The 22,526-nt window shown below is 37.1% G+C and overlaps 1 protein-coding gene across 2 annotated transcripts in view; it reads left to right on the forward strand.

Annotated features, from left to right (window-relative positions):
• Positions 1 to 3,229: 3,229 nt before the first annotated feature.
• sty (sprouty signaling antagonist) overlaps positions 3,230 to 22,526 on the forward strand; it is a 29,373-nt gene continuing 10,076 nt past the window's right edge. Inside the window, exon 1 of one of the 2 annotated variants that reach the window (XM_089468380.1) lies at positions 3,230 to 3,724. The gene's annotated coding sequence lies outside the window, so the exon portion shown is untranslated. Of the gene's footprint in view, positions 3,725 to 12,735; positions 14,135 to 22,526 lie in introns of those variants that run through there. The other variant, XM_089468379.1, reaches the window with a different exon arrangement.

Below are 22,526 nucleotides of genomic sequence, written 5' to 3' on the forward strand. Positions count from 1 at the left end.
TATAAAATATATTTGTTTTATGGGCAGTGCGATAAATAAGAATTTTTTTTGATTAAGTATATATACATACATACATGGTAATATATATTTAAAACTATATAATAAAAGGCTTAAATAAATGTGTTTTTGTAATACACGCATATGTATAAAGTGGAGTGTATATACATTATGGTATGTATACACACACACGCATATATATGTATAAGCAGACAGCCGCAGCAGGAATGGCATTAGGACGTAGGGCAGAGGAGCAGGAGGCGCGGATGAGATTTTAGCTGGCTGCCAGACAGGATAAACGCTAGATATAATCCTCAATGACGCCACAGCGCGCAGGCTGTGGCCATTGAAAAACTCAGCCAGCTGGAAATTGAGAGCCGCAGAGACAGAGGGAAAGAGAGAAAGAGAGAGACTGCGAAATTCATTCACAAGGCGCAGCGAATGGCATCCACAAGGCAGAAGGCAGCCCCTACTGTTGTTGTTGTTGTTGTTGCTGCTGCTGTTGTTGGTGGCTGCGTCATGTGGATTGTGGAACTAGGACAGCAGCAGCAGCAGCAGCAGCAGCAGCAGCAGCAGGGAAGCCGAGCCAAGCCAAGGCAGACGGGCTTTGGCTGGGGGGTTTGAAAATTTCATTGAGAAAAACGAGTGCTGGCTGCAGAAGCAGCTAAAGCGCTTAGCAAGCGCCTCTCTCTCAATGTGTGTGTGTGCGTGTGAGTGGGGATATCTAATGAATGAAAGGAGAAATAAAAGTCAAATGGAAAAGCGCAAAGAAAACCGAAAAAATGTAATGAAAATCACATCAACGTCAATCGCAGTTCAGAGCACCGGAAGTTTCCAAAAAAGAAATTCGTGAAATGCACGTGCTTTTGGCCCGGTTGTTTGTAAATGTTGCCGTTGCTGTTGCCAGTTTGTTTGTTTCTGTTGCTGTTGCTGTTGCTGTTTGCCATGATTACATGTTTATAGATTTCACCTCGACGCTTGCTGTTGCCGTTGATTATCTAGGACACTTGTGACGTCAGGCGGCGCACAAATTTATTGTGCGATTTATTTGCCACAGGCACATCAAAACCAAAAACCAAAACCAAAAACTAAAAAGCCAAAAGCAAAGTCAAAGCCACTCAGCCACAGAAAATTGGATGGCCAATTTTCATTTACATACGTATGTACTTACACAGATCTCTACATGCATATATACTATATATACTATACATATAGACATCATTATACATATATCTCTCGTCAGCAAGTGAAAATTTGCTGTTTAATGAATTTGAAAATGTATTTCGAACGCGTCGCAATGAATTGTCATTTATTTTTGTATTTCTTACATTTATTTATATACAGGCATATATGTAAATATGTATTTGTATATAGCTGTGTATGAATGAATCGATTTGCTCGATTTACTTGTGCGCCTAAATTGAATGCCAAAACAGTTTGACCTTTTCAAATTGCTTTACCTTGATTACCCTTTCAATTTGGTTGGCGACCCAGGCAAAGGCGAAATCCTTTGATTTGCCCAAAATTCTGTTTATTTTTGTTTTAAGGGACACGCCTCTTGCCCATATGCGGAAAGGGAAATGATTTGATTCAAGTCCACTGCAAAGCAAAGCTCTGCAGTTATAATAATTCCATAGGCTGCATAAATATGAATGATGCGTATACTTGATGTGGCCAAGGCGTATACTTAACGTGGACTGGAATTGACGTATACTTTATGTAGAAATTATAAATAGAGCAAATGTTGGCAATTTGTATTTATGTATGATTTCCTTAAGATTTGAGGTGGTTGAGTGTGAGTTTGACTGGCTGGATATCTTTTGAAATTATAAATAGTCCAGATAACTATGAAGACTAAAAGTCTAAAAAAGGGTATGTGGAATTTTGTTTTTTAAGCTTTTCTTTTATCGTTGTCATTTAAGCCTCTATTATTGTTATTTTATTTATTATTGTTACTGAGTGTATGTAAAAGTGGATATTTCTTTAAAGTTTCAACTGTGGTCTGTTTAAGGTTAGGAAATTTTTCAACAGTAATTTTCCTTCAACTAAAAAGTTTTCAGCAAAATAGTTGCCTTCACATTTAGAGTTCGTTATAGATGTATAGTGACGATGGTCAATACTGTATATTACCATATTAATTACTAGCAATAAGCTATCTTTTAAGGATATCTAGCTATATAATATCCTCTAGGACTTATAAACTTAAAGCTTCTGCGCATTGTTTTAAGTCATTTCTGATATATCAGCTGAAGCAAAATCTTCTTAAACTCACTCACAAGAAAAAAAATTCATATGCGGATCTCATTAACATATAAAGCCTATAGATATCTATAGTCTGTTAAATTATAGCGCTTAAAACTTTCAACTTGAAGCTAGGCGCCTTTATTTGTAAATCGATTCGATATAACTTTAAGCTCTGTGGCAACTCTGACAATCAGCTGGCATGCAACGGCACACGCACACACACACACACTCTCATATATATATATATATATGTGAACAGCTTCATTTGATTTGATGATGGCGTCTGACCTTGAATGCACTGCAGCTGCTGCTGCTCCTGCGGCTCCTGCGGCTCCTGCTGCTGCTGTTGCTGCTGCAGCGGAAGCAACCCCCAATTTCAGAGCCAATGTCGAGGTTACGCCTATCGAAGGACGTTGCCAAGGCAACGACGCCAACGCAGCGGGCTGGGCTCGGACTCAGGGCCGAGCTGATTGGGCACGGAAGTGCAGCGTGCAGCCAACGCGCTTGGGCGGCCATTGAACGGCAAAGCAATTTCAAAATGGCCGTCAAAACGTGTTGACCTTGAATGCAGCTCGCTCATTGGCCATGGGTGGGGTAGGGAAGGAAGGAGTGGGGCAGAGGCAATCACAACTGGGTGAGAGTTGAGTTCGGTTGTTTTAATGATGAGCCATGCCCTGAGCACGGCCAGCACACTCTATATAGATTCGATTAGCATTAGATTGAAGTCGAGTTGAGTTGAGTTAAGTGTGAAGTGGAGCTGCAGTTGCCACACATCAACAACAGGCCTCAAACGCGATGCCCACGCAACGAGCTGCATTCGGCTCGCTCGTTTCGCCTCGTGTTGCGTTCGTCTCGCTTGTCGTGCCGAGCCCAGCATCCTGTCGTGTCAGCCGAGCGGCGAGCCGAGCAGCCGATGACAACTGCAGCCAGCAAACGTTTGGGGCCACTTGGAGCACCGTTGGTCGCGTTGCAAATGGCGTGCAACATCGTTTCAGTCACTGGACGAGCGTCAGGCTGCATTCAACACTCAAGTCTCTGCGTGTGCATCCCCTGCCTGCCACTCTCCGCTCACTCAGCTTGTGATTGTGCAGTTCGAAGAGAAAAGGCAACTTGGCCAGCACGCAATTAACAACGGCAGAGCCAAGACATTCAGTTGTATCCGAAAAAAACAACAACAACAAAAATAAAATAAACTCAAAGTGTGTAAAAAAAAAACAAAAAAGAAAAACTATTTAAATAAAATAATTAAGCAATCATAATAAACAATTAACCAAAGTTAATCATATTTAACTACATTAATTAAGCAATTTGTGTATATGTGTGTGTGTGTAATTAATAGGTACTTAACTAGCTGTTTGCTCAAAGTACAGTCGCTACAAAACATTCCACTAAATGTGCAATTTGTTTAATTGACAACAAAAACAAGCAAAAGTTATAAACTAACAACTTTTCGCTCATCTATACTAAAGTGTTTGCCTAGCTGGTAAGTTACTTTTATGATGCACTGTACAATTAACATGATTTGTTTATGATGAAGTTGCCCAAAACTAATTTGCCGCTAACTGTAATTTGTTGGCATTCAATTTGAATTAATAATAGAGCAGTTGAAATCAACTTTAATTGTTTATAACTTAACCAGTTTAGGCTTTTATTATTTAGTTAAATTATTAACAGTACCATGGCATAGTGAAATACTCCTAAGATTTTTTTATTAACTCCTTTTATAGTTGTTTACTGTTAGCTTCAATTTAACATTAACTATTAATTGTTAATGAATTTCACTTTGAGAAAACTTAGTTTGCTCTTTTATATAGATACACTGACTTCTAGTTAGTTAAGTTTTGCCTAGTTTCCAACTAATTTGAAATTAACTGAAAACACTCTCAGCTAAGATGATGCTGCAACCCCTAATTAGTTTGGGTTCTGGATTCAAACTAATTCATTCAAGATTCAATAACTCTGAAGGTTTAATAATTAAAAGACACACTTCAAGTGTATTTTGTATAATAATAATTCCAGCTTATACTTTGTAGGTTTATAGTTGCAATAAGAATTTCTATTCAATAGTTTCGCCTCTTAAGGCATTTAGAAGAGATATTTCAAGATATTTCAATAAATAAAGCAGACTTTAAAATACACTTACAAAAATCTGTTTTTAAGTACATTTATTCAGTATTTATAATAAAACTTGTATGCTTTTAACCAGAAGCATGACTTGATCATATTTAATATTTTAATAATCTATATAATTATATTATACAATAATCTAATATTTGTCTAAAATCTTTTCAACTGCAAAGGATTTGTATCTAAAGACTCTAACTCAATGTATTCATTAAGGATTCAAGTCAATTCGCATGTTTAGGTTCAATCCTGATATAAAGTTCAGTTTGAGAAATCATGTGCTTTGGAGCATCCATATAAATGTATACATATGTGCATATTAATATATATAGTTCATATTCAAAATAGTCTATAGTAAACCATTTAAGGCAACTTGCATTGAGGCTCATGTCTAGCTTCAGGAACTATTGTTTCATGGCCATATTTCAAATCTTATACTCAATATAAATATATGTGATTATAGCTATAATATATATAAGAAAGGCTAGAGGCACAGTTTAGTTAAGCAAGAGCTTTGGTTTAATTCTGTGTATTACATTGCTACTAAGACTTCTTATATTATATATAACTATAGGTACGTTCTCTGGCCAATACAACATGCATCTGTAAAACAATTGCGAAAAACAAATTTGAGCTTATTTCAGATGCAAGGGTAACATCTTATAGGTGTATGAGTATAAAATATGATTATTACCGATTGTGGAACCAAATGAACCAAATGGTTCAAAAGTGCTTTCAATACTATGGCACAGCAATTATTGGCATACGGCTTTGCAAACTTCATAACAATTATATGGTTAATATATACATATAGTCTATATCAAAGGTTCATAAACAATCGAGATCCTACCCGACGTATTACTGCCCTACTACAACTTAGGCAAATGCTTTGGAGGTACAGTAATGATCCACTGGTTATTCATTTGGCACAAACATGATATATGCATATATAGTAGTCATAGAACATTTACAGTTCAATCTGTAGATATCAAGTCTTCCACTCTCAGAGATTCGCATCTCTTTTTCAAGGCAAACAGTAGCTGTGAGCATCCCAGTTCAGGCCATGGCTGAAGCCGTTACTTTTTTTTTTTTTTCTTACAAATATTTGGCAATCGCGAAAAAATGCGAAACAGTAGTCGACAAATTCCAACAGCTGAACGAATCTGTGAATAAACCGAAACAGAATTGAGTGCCCAAGGCGTTTGTCTTGCGATCTTTTGGGTTTCGGTCAGATGCGAAGATCTCTCCGTTGTCCTCTATCAAGCCAGGCCATCGCTTAGGTAGCCAGGCAGTTATTTTGTGTGTGTGTGTGTGTTTCTTTTTTTCAAATTGGTATCATAATGACTCTGAATCAAGATCAGGCAGACACAATTTAGCTCTTTGCCTTAAGCTGGGCTCAGCTGCGGGCGAACTGCGTGAATAACTGCGTTAATTTCCAAAGTTGACAGCGGATGTGGCTACTGTTCCATGGCATTCCAAGCTCCAGCTTTTGACTCCTCACTCGGGACTCTCCACATATAGCCTGATGCTTAATTCCCGATTCTCAATTCTCAATTCTCGATTCTCGCATCGCTGCTGCTGTATATTCATTCTTGGCATGAGGCATGCAACAATCTGTAGCATTCCGCGGGTGTGTCAACTGTCTTCATTTTGGCCAGCTTACCGCCGCATGCTGAGCGCCATTTACGGCCAGCCAGCCATTCAGACAGAGAAGCAGATAGACAGAGGGACGAAGAGACGAAGAGACAGAGACACAGAGAGACCTCTCTGCATATTTGTGAATAAGCCCCAATGGCAGCCGCTGACCGAGTGCTGCAAACACCCGCGCAATTTATCAGTTAGCAACCATAAGCGAGGGCTGCTCCAGCGCTTTGTTTCAGACTCTCCAGTCGCTAACGCCTTCAGTTCAACAGAAATATTATAGATATCCGTGACAGCTTCGCCTTTTAAAACTATAATTCTTTCAAATTTCTATAGCACAGAACGTTGTCATAAGAGATCTTTCAAGAATTTTAGCTTTTGGAAAACTTATAGAATTTTATTTAATTCCAGGTTTTTTATACAAACTCTCATTAAAGAATTTCGCGTCTAAGGTAAATCCAAGTGGTACTAAAACCTTTCAACTGCTGCATGTAAATTTCTTGACTAAAAGATCAGTAAAATATTCGGCTTTCAGTTATAGCCGAAAGGGAAATACAAAATCTTATAATTCGGTGTTTTAAGTGGGAACCTCTGTAAAATGATGTATATAGGGATACATATCCTTTACTTCTGACATCAAGATGTCTGCATATGGATTTCAATTTAACTCACTTCAGGATCTTAACTTGTGTATATTTTTGAAACTTTTGAAACTTAGCCCACACTTATAGGATAATTTCTTTTGTTTGATTCTGTCCTTCAACTTAAACTTCAGCCAACGTAGATAATTAATTTCATTAAAATAACGAATTGATTTTAAGTTATGATCCTTGAAGATTTAGATAACTTAAGTACAATATATGCTGGAATAACTTCGGTTTTTTTCAACAACAATCAAGGCTCAAAAAGAAATTCTGTCATAAATCACTTCTAGTGTTATGAAAGTAGTTGGCTAATTGAACACATTCTAAATTTGTTTTCTTGATCAATGTAATCAACGGTATTAGCCACACTGAAATTAAAATATTTGTAATACAATTTATATATTTTCGTGTATCAAAGCTTGTCATTAATAGTTCCTCATCTCACGATTGAATGATCATATATATAACATATTTAAAGTTATGTGACAGTATTTGTAATCTCCATGAAAGAGGAAATTGTTAATATAATAATACCCGATCTACAGAACTCCTTTTAAAAGACCTCAACAAACCAAAAATACCTAAAGGAATATAATTCAAAATTACTAGACTCAAGCTTCAAAAGGGATTTCAATAAGAGTTGGTTTTGGAGAGACTATAGATCGAAAGATCCTAGCAAAAAACCAATATATCCATTTCACTTTCTGAGCGAGCAATTGAATAAATTTCAATTGCGCAAATGCATTCACAGTTGTAGTTATGTTAGTTACGTTGGGAGTTGGCTTTCTCATAAACAACACAACCGATCATTAAGTGAATTACCCACTCTTTAAATGCTGAATTATATATTTCGTTAGGGGCTTTTACATTTCTGAATGAAACGGAAGCGGGTTTGGCATTGTGATTGTTGCCATTGCGAGCGCCATCAAAATCGCAGTCGCATTTGCCATTGTTAACTAAAAATATTGAAAACTCCAATAGCTGTAGTGTGTGTGTGTGTGTGTGTGTGTTGGTGTTGGTGTGTGTGTGTGTGGTGCAGCTTTTTCTTGTCGAGCCACCAACGCCGACGGTTTTCGAGCCACTTTCCATGTTGATTATATGCAAAGCAGAGACAAAGCCCACATCGAAAAGCGAATGCCTCACATTTACAATTTTTAACAACATTTTTTTCTCGTATTTAGTTTTTTTTCGGCTGACTTGGCAAAGATTTTGGAACCTACGTCGTTGTCCAAATTTGGTTGTAATTTAAATATGCATTTGTTATGCCTCCCTCTCTCTCTTTCTCTTTCTCTTACTCCCTATTTGAGCTGTCAGCTTTATGGTTAATTTTTTAAACATTTTTAGTGCAGACCAAAGACATATGCTATATTTCATAGACTTTATTCAGTTGAGCTGGAGATGGAGATGAAGCTAAAGATTGAGGGGAAGGTGTCTCTAATGCAAAAGTAGAGAAATTTCAAATATCTGCCTTGCTACTTGGTAGGTTGTGTAGAGATCTTAAAAACTGTATCAAAAGGCTATAAAACAAAGCTAAGAAAATGAGCATGTTCTAAGGCCTGAAATGGAACCCAAATAGAAATAAATATATTCACTCTTTGCATTACATATTATATATAAATATATAAATGTAACCTCTTCAGATTTCATAATAGATAAGAACATATTATTGACATAATTATATAGAGAAAAATAATGTTAAAGGTAGATTGAAGGAATAAATAAATGAATAAATGAATGAATGTAAAGGTAGATTGAATGAATGAATAAATAACTGAATGAATGCATAATGCAATAAATGAATGAATGATAGAAAAAATTTTGTTTTCGTTACATCAAATCTATTCCCGTCTAAGGGCCAGAAGTCAAAAAATCAATCCATGACGATTAGCTCAATTTGTATGCAATAATACTATACTGTATATATTCATAAATAAAATTGCTTATAAATCAAATGTAAAATATAGATTGTTGCAAGGAAAAGCTTTATTTATTAGCTTAATAGATTGCTTTAAGTGATTAGGATTTTCACTATAAGATCTGAAATGATTAGCCACTTTGCAGTAGAAAGTCCATGCACATAGTCAAACTGAATTGCCGTCGCTCGCACCTGTATAACAACTAAATCTGTCATACATAGGTATGTATGTATGACAAATTCATATATATATAACGACACTATTTAAACGAAATTATGTTATATCTAATTTCTTCATTATCGTCTTCTACGTGCCTAACTGTGCTAATTTGGCAGTTAACAAATATTTTTTTGCCATTTAGGGCAGCTGGAATGAAATCGTTTTGGGGAAAAACCCCCAAGCTGAATTTGCTGTCTAAAACTTTAAGTGTGGGTAAGAACGCAACTAACAAACTGTGTCTACACGCACATATATATATGTATAAATATATATATATAGGTATATGTATGTATGTCAATTTGATATTCAGCCTACTATGCGTGTCCGCCCACGTTCGGCAGCAAATGTGGGCAACAACCAAAAACTGTCGCAGTTTTCATTATGCCCAAAAACACAATAAACACACACATATACAGATACAATGAGTTTGTATTTATTCAAAAGAGTATTTCGATAATAAAAAACAGTGTTTTAATGCGCCTCTCGTACTACTAAGTAGCTCTTAACTCGATTGCTGCTGCTGTCTGTTTAAACTGAGGGCGACAGCGCGTCTGTCAGAGTTTGAGCATTGTTCACGAATTAACTGTGCAAGTTATGTGCAATTTACCCGAAAATAAGCGTAAACAATTTACATGGATCCATAAAATGAAGAACTGAAATAAACACAATTAATACATGTACACATGTTTATATACAAGACATTAAATAAAATAGTCAAGGAAAACATCAACAGCAACAGCAACAAAACAGAAAAATAAAACAATTTTAAATAATACAAAAGTGAAAAAAAAGAAAAAAACACAAAATTTTTTTCTTTGCAAGCGCACATGACGATGACAGCGACGCAGGCAGCGGGGCAGCGTTGCTGGCAGCGCAGGCCTCCATTCATTATAAACGGTTTCATTCATAAAAACGACTCTGGCGAGTGAGTGAGCGAGCTAAGTGAATTCGCCGCGTGGCGCTCTTTCACTCAAACTCAATTCGCTCGACACGGCCTGACTCTTTTGGAATTCGCTTTCGCTGTCGCTGTTGTTTTTCGCTCTCTGAAACGAGTTGAGTTTTGTGGCATTGGAGAGGAAGTTTCGAGTGTCGACTGCTGTCTGCTGTGCGTGTTTGTGTGTGTGTGTGTGTGTTACATACTGAAATACATACGATTTGTATTAATGTATGCGTTTGGCAAGCCATTTTGATACTATGCCATATAGTAAATATATATGTAAATATATGTGTATGTATGTATGTATGTATATATATCTGTGTTTCGCTTCCTTCTGAACTGGAAAGTTCATGCTAATCTCTGCCTTGGCACCCAATAGTCTGTCTTCCAAGCTTGCTTGTTTCTTTCTATATGTACATACATACATACATATATATAAATAATATGTATATATTTATTTTTTTTTCATTTAGTTGTTATCTATAGTCGATCCGATTTGCTTGCTATCTCCCCCGTTTTGAGGCTTGGCTTATTAGACAACAAACCACTCTTCACGCTCGCTTTAACTTTTTGTCTTTGTTGTTTTTGCTGTTATTTTCAACGCACGTCGCTGTCGACGTTGCTGTTGTTGTTGCCGCGCACTTTTTTATGTTGAAGCCAAGAAAAGTGCTACTGGTTTTGAGATTTTATTTTAAAGTCGCTGCGCACAGTTGCCAACGCGCCGCAGAGTCGTGTATTTTTCTTTTGACACTGACTGCGCGAAGCACTCGGCAACTCTGCCGAACATCAACAGCAACAGCAATAACAACAACAACAACAACAACAACGACAGCAGCCTAACCAAAGACCAGCAAGCCAGCCAGCCAGACAGACAACGTTGAACCAGTCGCTGATGTGTTTGCCTTTCAAGATCATTCACACTGGAGCGCGTTTACTTGCTCACAACTTGAGTGCGTTTCGGACGACGATCTGAAAATCAAGTGAATAGAATTGTTTGGAAATATACTAGAAATACTAAATGTCATACATATTGATTTATTGATAGAACAATTTCATAACGATAGATATAGATATATACATATGCATGTATACGTGGCATTTGATATGGCACAAACAATAATTTTTCATTGTTTGTCCAGGTGAATGGTTTGAGACATGGGCTCGCCTGTTGTTAACTTTTTCTACTCACACCACACTGGCACGACAGCAGCAACAACAACAGTGTATGCTTACCTCATGCAACATTCAGATACAGATACTCACTCGCATACACATACACATGAATATATGCACACACATACAAACAGACAGACAACAGACACACACCAACACATTCACTCACACACACACACACACACTTGGCAGCTGCAGCTATTCATGCATAGACAACATCGCCGCGGTTTTGTAGCTACTTTCGCCTCGGTGTGTGCGTATTTTTCATTCATATTGGCAGCCAACGCGAAACAGACAGATTCAACGCTCATTGAGGCTGATTTTTTATGGCCCAGCGAAGAAAAAAAAACATATTTGGTGAAAATATGCAACTAGATGAGATTCATTATTAAATAAAAACTCACTCAATAACATTCGTTTTTTTTAGTGGGGCAAATATAATTTGAGATTTGAGACTGGAGTGATTGAAACTGAAATTGTTTTTGGTTTTCTGTTTTCTGTTTTCGGTTTTGGAATTCGAATCACTCTGCTGTGGTGAATTCTTCGCGTAGGCAGAAAACGTGCGAGGGGGGCTCTGCAGGGGGCGGCTGCTGCTGCTGCTGCCGCTGCTGTTCGTACAGCTTGTTTGCGCGCTGTTTGCTTTGTAAATTTAAATGAATGAAAAAAAAAACTGGCATGAATTTGTCGCAAGTCCACAAGCCCCCCGCACTGCACCGCAGCAAACCGAAAAGCAGAGCCGTCATCAGCAGCGGCAACGGCAACGGCAGCGGCAACGCGGCGAGCGAGCGCGCCTACAAGTTGGCATATTTTCAATTTCCGTTTTTTTTAAAACAACAACAGCAACACTGCAAAGCCCCCAACACTCACAGACACACACACACAAAAACACAAACACACACACGCACACCGACAAAGCTTCACAGCCCCAAAGCTTATGTTGGCGTCGGTTGCCGCTCGCGGGCATCGAGCGTCGAGCAACGGGCAACGGCGGTGGCGGCAACGTCCGGTTGGTTTTTAGTACGAAAATTCGTCGCCGTCGCTGCCGTCGTCGTCGTCGTCGTCGCTTATAGCATAGGCTTCGTGCGCTTTTGAGGCCTGTAGTCGCTGCATGTGGAACAAGGGCGCTAGCTGATGGCGGGGGGGTTAAGAAAGGCCGACCATGTGTTGTCGCCTTACAAATGCTGTGTAGTTCAAAATTGTTTTGTAGTCACTCGAACAGCGTGAGCGCAGCGAATTCATTGAGTCAAAGAGCGATTTCGCTCTCGCTCTCGTGAATGATCAAGTATATGGCGAGATACACAAGCAAACACACATACACAAATCTATATGTATGCATTTCATATAATACCAGTCGGATTTAGCGAAACGTGTTTTTGAAAGACTGCATTTGTGAGTTGAGCATTTAACGGAATTTTTATATAGACTTAGGTATTCTATAACATTTCATTTTAACATGTTATATATTGTAATAAAATTCGAATAAAACTATGGCACTCATTAAAAATTTCATTAGTGAAGAATCACGAAATATAACTACATCAATTTAAAATATCGTCTCTTCACTAACTAACACTTAACATAAAAGAACATTACGTTATTTTCATTCCAATACATAAATAAAATTGTATAGTACCACGATTATTACCATTCCAAAACCTACTGTCACTGTAAAATTCAGTGAGTGGCACTTCATTTCTCATGCGCTCACGTCCGACTGGGTACTCAGCTCACTCACACAGCTGCGCTCTCAGCGCGCTCTTTTCGCCGCAAATACAATTTCAGAATGAAATGTATTCGCCGTTGACAAAAAGCAAACGGTTGCCAGTACGTCGCGTCGAACTCGGCATTCATTTCGCTTCAAAAACTTTGAGCGTGTACACAGTGCAACGTGAACGGAGCTGAGCAGAGCGGCTGCCGCGAAGAGTATAATTTTTTTTTAGCCTGGCATATTAAACATTCACTTTAAACAATTTAACAACAATTCGAACGACGACCAGTAACAAGAGCAATAATCAAGTTCAAATTAAGCGCAACAAAATATAAATGAAATATAATTCAATGAAATTTGTGCAAAGTATAGTGAGTTTTTGAAATGTTTGTATTTGATAAATGAATTGCAATCGCAATCAAAAATCTATTTTGGAATTACAAATTGCTTCCAATGGAAATCATGTGCCTAAAAATGTAAATTGCGCAAAGAAAATCGACGTCTATTTAAAAGTCCAACAACAACAACAACAACGAGCACGGCAAAAATATCTAGCGAAAAAAACACAACAAAAATTCAATTCAAATACAAAACGTGTTAAGCGAAAAATAAAACAACAGCCAAAGCAGCAGCAGCAGCAACAACAATTACAACAACAACAGCACCACCACCAACAACAACACCAACAGCAGCAACATCAACATCAACAACAACAACGACACATGAAATTTGTCTATATAAAATTGCATAAAAATATTTTTTTACTGTAGTGTGTTTGTCGTAGCGCACACAGTTACACAGATACAAAAGCGACACTCACACAGCTGCAGTCGTCGACGTGGCCCCCGTCTAAGTGTGCGTGCGTGTGAGCATGTGTGTGTGCGTGCCAGTGTACATGTGTGTGTGTGAGCCGCAGTCGCTGTCAACGTCAACGTCAACGTAAACGTCGCCGTCTTTGCCGTCGCCGTCGCCTTCGTCTTCGTCGTGGTCGCTGCTGCCGTCGCAAACGTTCATTTATTATTATTATTATTAATATTATTATATTTTTGGCACGCAAACCTGTAACAGTCGCCTGTGCTGCCAGCGTCGCTGTCGCTGCCGTCGTCGCCGTCAACGTCGCTGTCAACGCTGCGTTTTGTGTTAATTAAATTTACTTTTGTGAATGAAATGCGAAAAAACCAAACAAAGCGAATAAAAAATATATTTTTTAATATGTACATAAATGCTAAATAAATAACGCAAGCAAATCTACGCTCGTCTATTTGTATATAGAAATACACACACACACACCCAACCAAACACACACACAAATACATACATACATACATCTGTATATTTGTATGTATGAACGCGATCGCGTGTAGTTGAAATAAAGGCCAAATCGAAGCGAACGAAACTTTGGATTATACGAGTCTACGAGCACAGCATTAATTGGATATATCTCTTATATATATTATATATATATACGTATATAAATATATTACAACATTTCAATATATTGGATTTAAACGGATTGCTTTTGAAAATCAATGTAAGTTGAGTTGGGAAATATTTCTCTCTTCTGTTTCTGTTTCTGCTTCTGTTTCTGTTTTTGAATTGTTTAACCTTCATCTCAGATATCAGGAAATGCACAATTACCAATTGCCGCAAGCGATTCGTGACAAATGCAAATGTTAATTTATGTCTATAAATGAATATATACATACTGATGTACATACATACATGTATGTACGTATGTATGTAGTATATAACATAGTATTTCGTATAGTAAACAACAACAGGAAGAATGTGAAATGTGTTTAGAAATTGTTGCAGGAAATTGTTTACTTACATATTTGTAGAGATTTCAATTTGCCGGAAATCTGAAAAAAATTTGTTGCCATAATAAATCATATATATACATATATTTTGTGCTTGATCTGTGCATATAGTGGATTATTTATGGGAGAGATTTGCCATAAATAATACTGTTTAGTCACATTTTATGGGACTTTTCATAAATAATTTTGCTTCTTCCCTCAAATTAAAAATAATCAAATAATTTTATACCTCTGTATGCCATATACCCTTTGAAAACCTCTATATAACTAGGGTATTTCATATAGAAATGTTTAACTGACTTTGCAGTTGTTTTGTTTGTCTCGATGCGGCGCGGCGCGTCGCGTCGCTTTTCTATTTACCGATCCGCCAGACAGATAATGCGCGGGGCATATATAATAAAGATTAGGAATTCATGTTAATACGAGAGCCAAGCGAAAAACAGTTTGTACAAATAGTTCCACTTAATAGAACTATTTCTATACACACACACACTCACTCATATATAAATTCATATAGCATATATGTTTTCATTTGAAATCGGATGTGCTGGCTTTGCTTCATTGTTGCCTCGTTTGATAAGCTGATTATTTTATAGCTGCCCATTCACTAAATCTGCCAGTTGTTTAATCAATATTATTTTTGTTCACTCATTGAAAAAAAACAAACACCTGAGCAATCGATCAACGATAATCGAATAATCGACTGTCAACAACTCGCACTCTCTCTCTCCCTCTCACTCTCTCTAACCAAGTTGTTGCTAATCAACGGTAAATCACGTGCTTGGCCAAAAATATATGTATGTATAGATATATTTACTCAACTGCATATAAGTGTTCTATTTATAGTTCAATTTCGTCATTTACCTCGACTGCTTCCTCTTTTTCGACTTCTTGCCCGTTTGTGGCATCCGCTCGATAAGCATTCGATAAGCTTTTACTTTCTATTTTTCACTGAAAAACGCCTCAAATATCAGCCAGCTATCATGCCCCACTGGAGTGCGCTAAGAACTTGTGGAACGAACGAGCACTTTCGAAAAGCCAGTAAATAACTCTTTAGTGGGATATATAAGGCTGCGAGTATACTCTGTGCCAGGCGTGCCTTACATACATATATACCTTACATACATATATAATAATGCATATATCATTGGAAATAGTATAGGTTATAGCTATATTATAATTTAAGTGCGTTCCTCCAGTCATTCCTTTTGGCTTCTCATTTATTAAGCTGAACGAGCCTCTTAGAGCTCTTGAACTATCAATATCCTTAACACTTCTGCCAGTCTCCGTCCACTACAGTAATACAACACCCATATGCCCGCATTACAAACACTGCTTACAGAGTATTTGGGAAAAAATACGTCTCTATCGTGCATAAGTCGAGAGTCCAAAAATAAATAAAGAGGCGTACAAAACTTATTTTTTTTTCAGTCCGATAAAGTTCGTTGTGGGCATGTTAACAATTTGTTGTTGTTTATATTTTGATCGATGGTCTCTGTGTTCCACATACCGTTTACTTGTCGAGCGTATTTTTCGGTGTGTGTTTTTTGGCTCGTGACTGCACTTTATGTTGTTGTTGTTGTTGTCTTTTGGAGACGAAGTCGAATCTTGATTTGGAGCTGATAAAGTTTTTGTTTTTATTTATTTTTGTTTTTTGTTTTTTTTTTTCTGTTTTCCAACTGATAGCAACTGTCGCCTCTCGACAAAAATAAATTCAATGTGGGCGTGGCACGTTTAAGGTCTATTTTTTAATGGAAGCATGAATTGCAAATAATCTTCGATATTTTGTTCACCTTTTTTTATCAAACTCTTCGCACTTGGCATTAAATTTAAGTTAAATTAATGCTAAACACAAACACACACACACACACACTCGCTCATAGTTGGCTATTTATGTCATAGCCAAAAATATATGTATGTATGTATATCAGCAGCAATTCATTCATGAACGTGGCCAAAAGGCAAACGCGCTATTCGCGTATATAAATAAATAAATTATATGCTTAAATTTGATTAAGCAAATAAATAACAAACAAGTAGAAGAAGAAGAAGAAGAAGAAGCAGCAGCAGGTATTTTCAATGTATTAGCCAAAAACAAAAACACATTCACAATGTCGTCGATGACGCAGTCAAGAAAATTTGAACATGGCGCAACAAAAAAATGAAAAACGAGAAAATTGTTAATGTGAAAAGCGAAGCACAGACGCAAATGCAGCAGAGCAAAAAAACAAAAATTCTATTGCACATTACTAGGAATCATAGATGTATTAAAAAAAAATTAACAATAGTATATTTATAATTTATATTACATTTATTACATATGCTTAAGGACTTTGTAAACAAAAATCAACGTGCACCAGCCGATATAGCATCGTATTCAGTATTTAGTTAGTTTAGTAGTTAAAACTAATTTGGAGATTTCCCAATTTGCTTTGAGTTGTCTTCCTTATACTCATATATAACTTATAGATACGCTAAGCCTTTATATTATTCTCTTTCTGAAGCTTCACTTGAGTAAGGACTGTGCATATAAAAGTATATGGAATTGTCATATTGGCTTTCATGCTTATATACTATACTCTTTTCATTTCATGAACAAGAAAAACTCTTTGAGCCAAATTAATAGATAAAGCATATTTAAACGCCTTTTTGAATCTTAAAGGATTTCAGTTTTTAGTAGATAGATCATATTTAAACATATAGAATTTCAGCATTTGGTCTTTATCTGTTGTGCAAATTGAACTTTATTTAAGGAGAAATAAAGTCTCTCTTAGAAGTCTGTGCAGAGCTCTTATAAGAATTTTTGAGATAGATTGCCAGAGGTCTTGATAGTTGTCAACAAGAGAAGTGATTATTCTGAATGTTTGCAGTTATTTTTTCAAATACTGCATAAGATCATTCTTACTTCTGATACCATATAACACCTTTGATTTGACAAATTGATTTTGAATTAAAAATATGAGACTGTTCATCCTATTTAGCAACAGCAACTCCTTCGCTCTGCCCATAACAAATATTATTATAATGAAAGCCCAGCCAGAGTCCATTGAAAGTTTTGAATGCATATAAATTTAGATATATGAAATGCATGCAGAACATGCACTACACATGACGTATACACATATATTTATATATATTCATATTCATACATATATGTATGTTTATGTTTATGTGTATGTATGTATGTATATCAATTTGTAGGTAGACGGTCGAATACTTTGCTTTGCTTTGCTTTGAATTCTGCGGCTTTTTGCGCTGCCAGCAAAGCGAAACGCCAAGTGAAAAGCCAGAGAAGGAACCCAAATGAGAAATAAAGAAAAACGAAAAAGAATGGGAATGAAAAAAAATATAAAAACAAAACAACAACAAAAAATACAACAAATAATAAATACATATATGAGAAAGGAAAAGCAAAGCAGTCTGAAAAACATTTTATGCCGCAAGCGAAACATGTGATTTTAATTATTTTTGTCGTCGCACAAAAATTGTTATTTTTGAAAATTATAAATTTTAAAAATAAACCATCAACAGCAGCAACAACAACAACAACAACAAGAGCCAGTGTATGTGTAGGGCAGTGCATCGAATGCTGATGCTACTGCTACTGCTGCCGCTGATAATGATGATGATGATAATAAAGATGATGATGATGATGTCGATATTAATGGGCACACTTGCTAGAAAAGGCAAACCTAATATGAACATTTGTAGAATTTATGCAGATTCGCTTTGTTTTATTCATGTTGCTCATTTTTTATGTTTACATAAAAACTAAATATGTTTTTAGCATAAAATGCTGTTAGGTGATGAGTAATAATGAATTTAGAGAATAATTTTATTATATTTCATATACAATAGATGTTTAACTTTTCTTAAAGTTGCAGCTTCCAAGCTCTGTTTTTAAATCGAAAGGCATATCTGATAGACATAGATTACACATCGATAACTGCTTCCGTATCTATATAGTACCTAGAAATTGTCGAAAGCATATTTATATTTTCCATTTGACTGATGAAAAGAAAACTATAATATAAACAGAAATATTTTACTAAGCGTCATCTTGGATTTTTATACCCTGAACCCATTTTCAATGGGAAATCAGGGTATAATGGTTTTTCATATATTTATGTTTAAAGAATTTAACTTAAATTTTATTTTTTTTTAATTTGAAATATTATTTAATGCACAAAAAAAAAGGTAACAATTTTAAAAATATATTTGTATCTATAGAAAATGAGATATAAACAATAAAATATATCGCAAAGTATCCTCATATCATCTATAGTTACATTTGGGTTATATATTCCTTCTAAGAACTAAATTAAACTTTTTGAAATCCTCAACATTGAATTCAGATCTTATCACTCATTTATAATCAACAATGTATGTGTTTGTTGTTGTTGCTTCCCAACAACTCAATCACAAAGCGAACTTTTCTAAGATCTAATTCAATAAAATTTCGAAAATAGTTGAATTGAAATGCATGGCAAGTGCTCGGGCATCGGGCTAAAAAGTCATAATTTATATAGTTTATAGTGCTTAACAATTTGCCGAGTAATGAATCGCTCCAACCATGCCAGATTCTGGTTCGCTGTTTTCCGCTATTCCTTGGCCTCGGTTTGTGGCCCATTAGATTCGCTTTCGTTTGTTAGTTTTTGCATGCCCCAAAGCTTAAGCGGCTCCCAGTTTGAGTTCTTTTCGTAGTGCCTCTAGCCACCCGAGGGGCCACCCAAATGGCGAACGTCGAGAAACGCATACAAAATGCTCATTAAACGCGCACTCGAGATACTTATAGATACAGACACAGATACATATAGACGAGATATAAGCAGCGCGAATGTCGTCAATGAAATAATAGTGAAAGAGTGAGCGAGAGCGAGAGCGAGAGCGAGAGACAGTGAGAAAAGAAACACAATTTATAAATATGGTCAAAGATGACGCCCAAACTGTCAGACGTGGCTGCCATTGAGCTAACTGTTATAAGGCACAATGGCTGAGCGCAATCTCTGCCACCTGTAGGTGAGAAACGGCAACTGCCCCAGCCCCTCCCACTCGCTGCTGCCCCATACTTTTGAATGGATACAGCTAAGCTCCAGTGGGAGTTCGTCGCCAGGCAACAAACGCGGCTGCGTAGGTGACCAGCTACGAGTTCTGCTACTCCTGCTGCTCCTGCTACTCCTGCTGCTCCTGCTGCTGCTGCTTTTGTTGGCTTGCTTGAGACGAGCCCACGCGACTATTGTTACCACTGCTGCAGCTTCTTGTACAGCTCTGTTTGCTTTTTGTTATCCTGGGCAAAAGTATCTCAAAGACAGACACTTTAGGCGTCACTCACCTCTTTTTGTATCTGCCAGCTATACGGATACACACACACACACTCTCACACCCGCAGAGTGATGCTTTTATTTTTGTGTTGGCCAAATTGTGGCTAAAAATAGCTAAGCGCAGACAGTCAAGTGCTGTCTCGCTCACACTACCATCAACAACGCCTTGGCTCTCCACCTCTGCGTCTTTCAGTCTCCCACTCTCTCTCACTTACTTTTCTGATTGTCTGTGTGTGCGTGTGTGTGTGTGTGCGTGCCCTCAAATCACGCGCCTGTTTCTATGCTTTGCTAAACTTTTGCTCGCTCAGCTGTTTGTGTCTGCCTGTGTGTGTGAATGGGCTGCAAGTGTGTGTGTGTGTATGTGTGTGTATGTACTTGAGGGCAAGTTAAGGCGGGTCAGGTTGATTTTGGGGTGGTTTGCCTCGCACGCGCTCTCGCTCACTCTTCTTTTCTTTTTTGGGCGCAAAAGAAAGGCATTCGTTGTTGTTGTTATTGTTGTTGGCTCTCATTTGTCGCCGTTGTTGTTGTTGCTATTTTGGTAGCATTCGCCTGCTCTATAAGTGTTGTATGTAGGTAAACGCAGACGACAGACGTGCTGGCGTTCCTTGCAGCCTTTGCCAGTGTATGTGTATCGGTGTGTGTGTGTGTGTCATTGACGTCATCAACAGCATGTCATGAATGTCGTTCTTTTTTTTTTGGCAATGTTGTGTGTGTGTGTGTGTGTGTGTCTATGTGCTTAACACGTTGTTAGCTATATGTATATATACATGCATACATAGCTATCTGTATATGTATGTAGGCAAGCAGCTGTCGCCTGCGCAGTCAGCGTCGTCTGCGTCGCTGCGCTGCTGGCGTCGCCGTCAGCGTCGTGCTGTGTGGGCGTTTGCGCGTGTAAGGATGTGACCGGAATTTTTGAATAGCACACGAAAAATTGAATATAGCAAAAATATATACATACAAACAAGCATATCTCCACATGTACATATATGCATGTATGTATGTGTGTGTGTAGGCCTCTGCTGTATGGCTCTATTAGTGCTCTGCCCTTTTTATTTCATTTTTGTTCGTTTCGGGACAATCGGTGGGCGTTGCTGTAGATAAAGTAGCTGCAAACGAGCTGTAGTATAAAATAATATTGAATTAATGCGTAGGGCTGGCAATATTAATGAGCCTACAGCTGTACAGCACGTACATACATATGTATGTATGTACGGTTGGTGAAAACAATGTGTATATGAAATGAAATCGATTTATTGTTAAAAACAGAGAAATGAATATGTGCTATAATGCTATACAAGGCGATAGCATAAGGAAGTCTCAGATATTTATAGATACCAAATCGATGGCCAAGACAGGAAGTGCCTGGGCAGGTTTTTAAGTATTTATGGAGCTGGGCTTAAGATAGGGTATATATGAAATATATGTATATATAGAAATTTCAAGTTCAGCTTAACTTAAATGATCTCCCAAGAGCTGCTATCGCTGATATCCTACTTTATTTGGCTTGCTTATCTATCGATACTATTCTCATTCTATCATCAGCTAACGCAATCAATGAATAACAAGAAAAAGAATTTCTACACATTCCAACATCTCTTGACAGTCTCAGCTAACTTATGGCCAACAACCTACACACACACACACACAAACACACACCCATACATACATTCATGCATTTCCACATATCTAAGAGCAAGTCCTTATAACATATGGCTCTACCCATATATACCATAAGAAATTTCCCCTTTTTTTGTTGGTCTGCAAGAATTTTCAATGAACATTTTTTTTTTTGTGTGTAAAACATCTGTTGAAGATATCTATTTATAAGGCAAGGGCAGCGGATTGTTGGTTCACTTTTGTTGTTGTTGTTGTTGTTGTTGTTGCCAGTCAGTCAAAAGGTGTGCAGCAACAACAATGAAACAGCACTTACGCACTGCTACAACAACAACAAATGTTGCAGCTTCCTTTTTGGCTGCCACTTAACTGTAACTCACTTTAGTCATTATAACAACACACACACACATAGAGAGATAGAGATAGATTCTACCTGAAAACTACCTACGCTGCACCAGCTGACGCAGCTCAGATACATAAACACACACACACACACACACACACAGGCTCTCGCTATAGATACAGCTGCGTTGGAAAATTGTTAGAGCCTACGCTTCAGCGACAATCAGTGCTGGAAAATCTTGAGGTCGATCATCTGTAGTTTATGGGCTTCTTTCTTACTCATACAGCCAGCAACAGCAGCAACAACAACAACAACAACAAAACTAACCGTCGAAACGTTTCTAGTTTTGATGCCCTGTTAACGCATTATCTAAAGGGAGTATATGCGCTCGAAAGCTTGTAGCTGATATATTCTAGCATAATATTGTATTCTATATACTTTACTCTAGTTGCATTAGCGCTTAATAATACATTTTAAGCCTCGCTTAGCTGAATGGCATATGCCTCAATTTTAAAGCTAGATCTAGCTATTTTAGCTTCATTATTTAATTACTAATTTGCTATGCAAGCCACAGGCGCCTGCTATAAACATTTATACATCTGTTAAATAGCTGTTATACATCTAATAGATTTATATTTGATATCTTTTGTTTATTCTCTATATAAGTATCTAATGTATACTCATATATCTTAGCTGTCATATATCATAGATTAAGTTGTACTTTATTATCATATATTTCTGTTACATATATACAATTTATGTACCTGTAATACATATCCGGTTGATCTGATTTATATATGTTATACATGATACATATATCATATA

Source organism: Drosophila arizonae, chromosome 4, assembly GCF_054131065.1.
Source record: "Drosophila arizonae isolate 15081-1271.41 chromosome 4, UAZ_ARI_1.0, whole genome shotgun sequence".
NCBI lineage: Eukaryota > Metazoa > Arthropoda > Insecta > Diptera > Drosophilidae > Drosophila > Drosophila arizonae.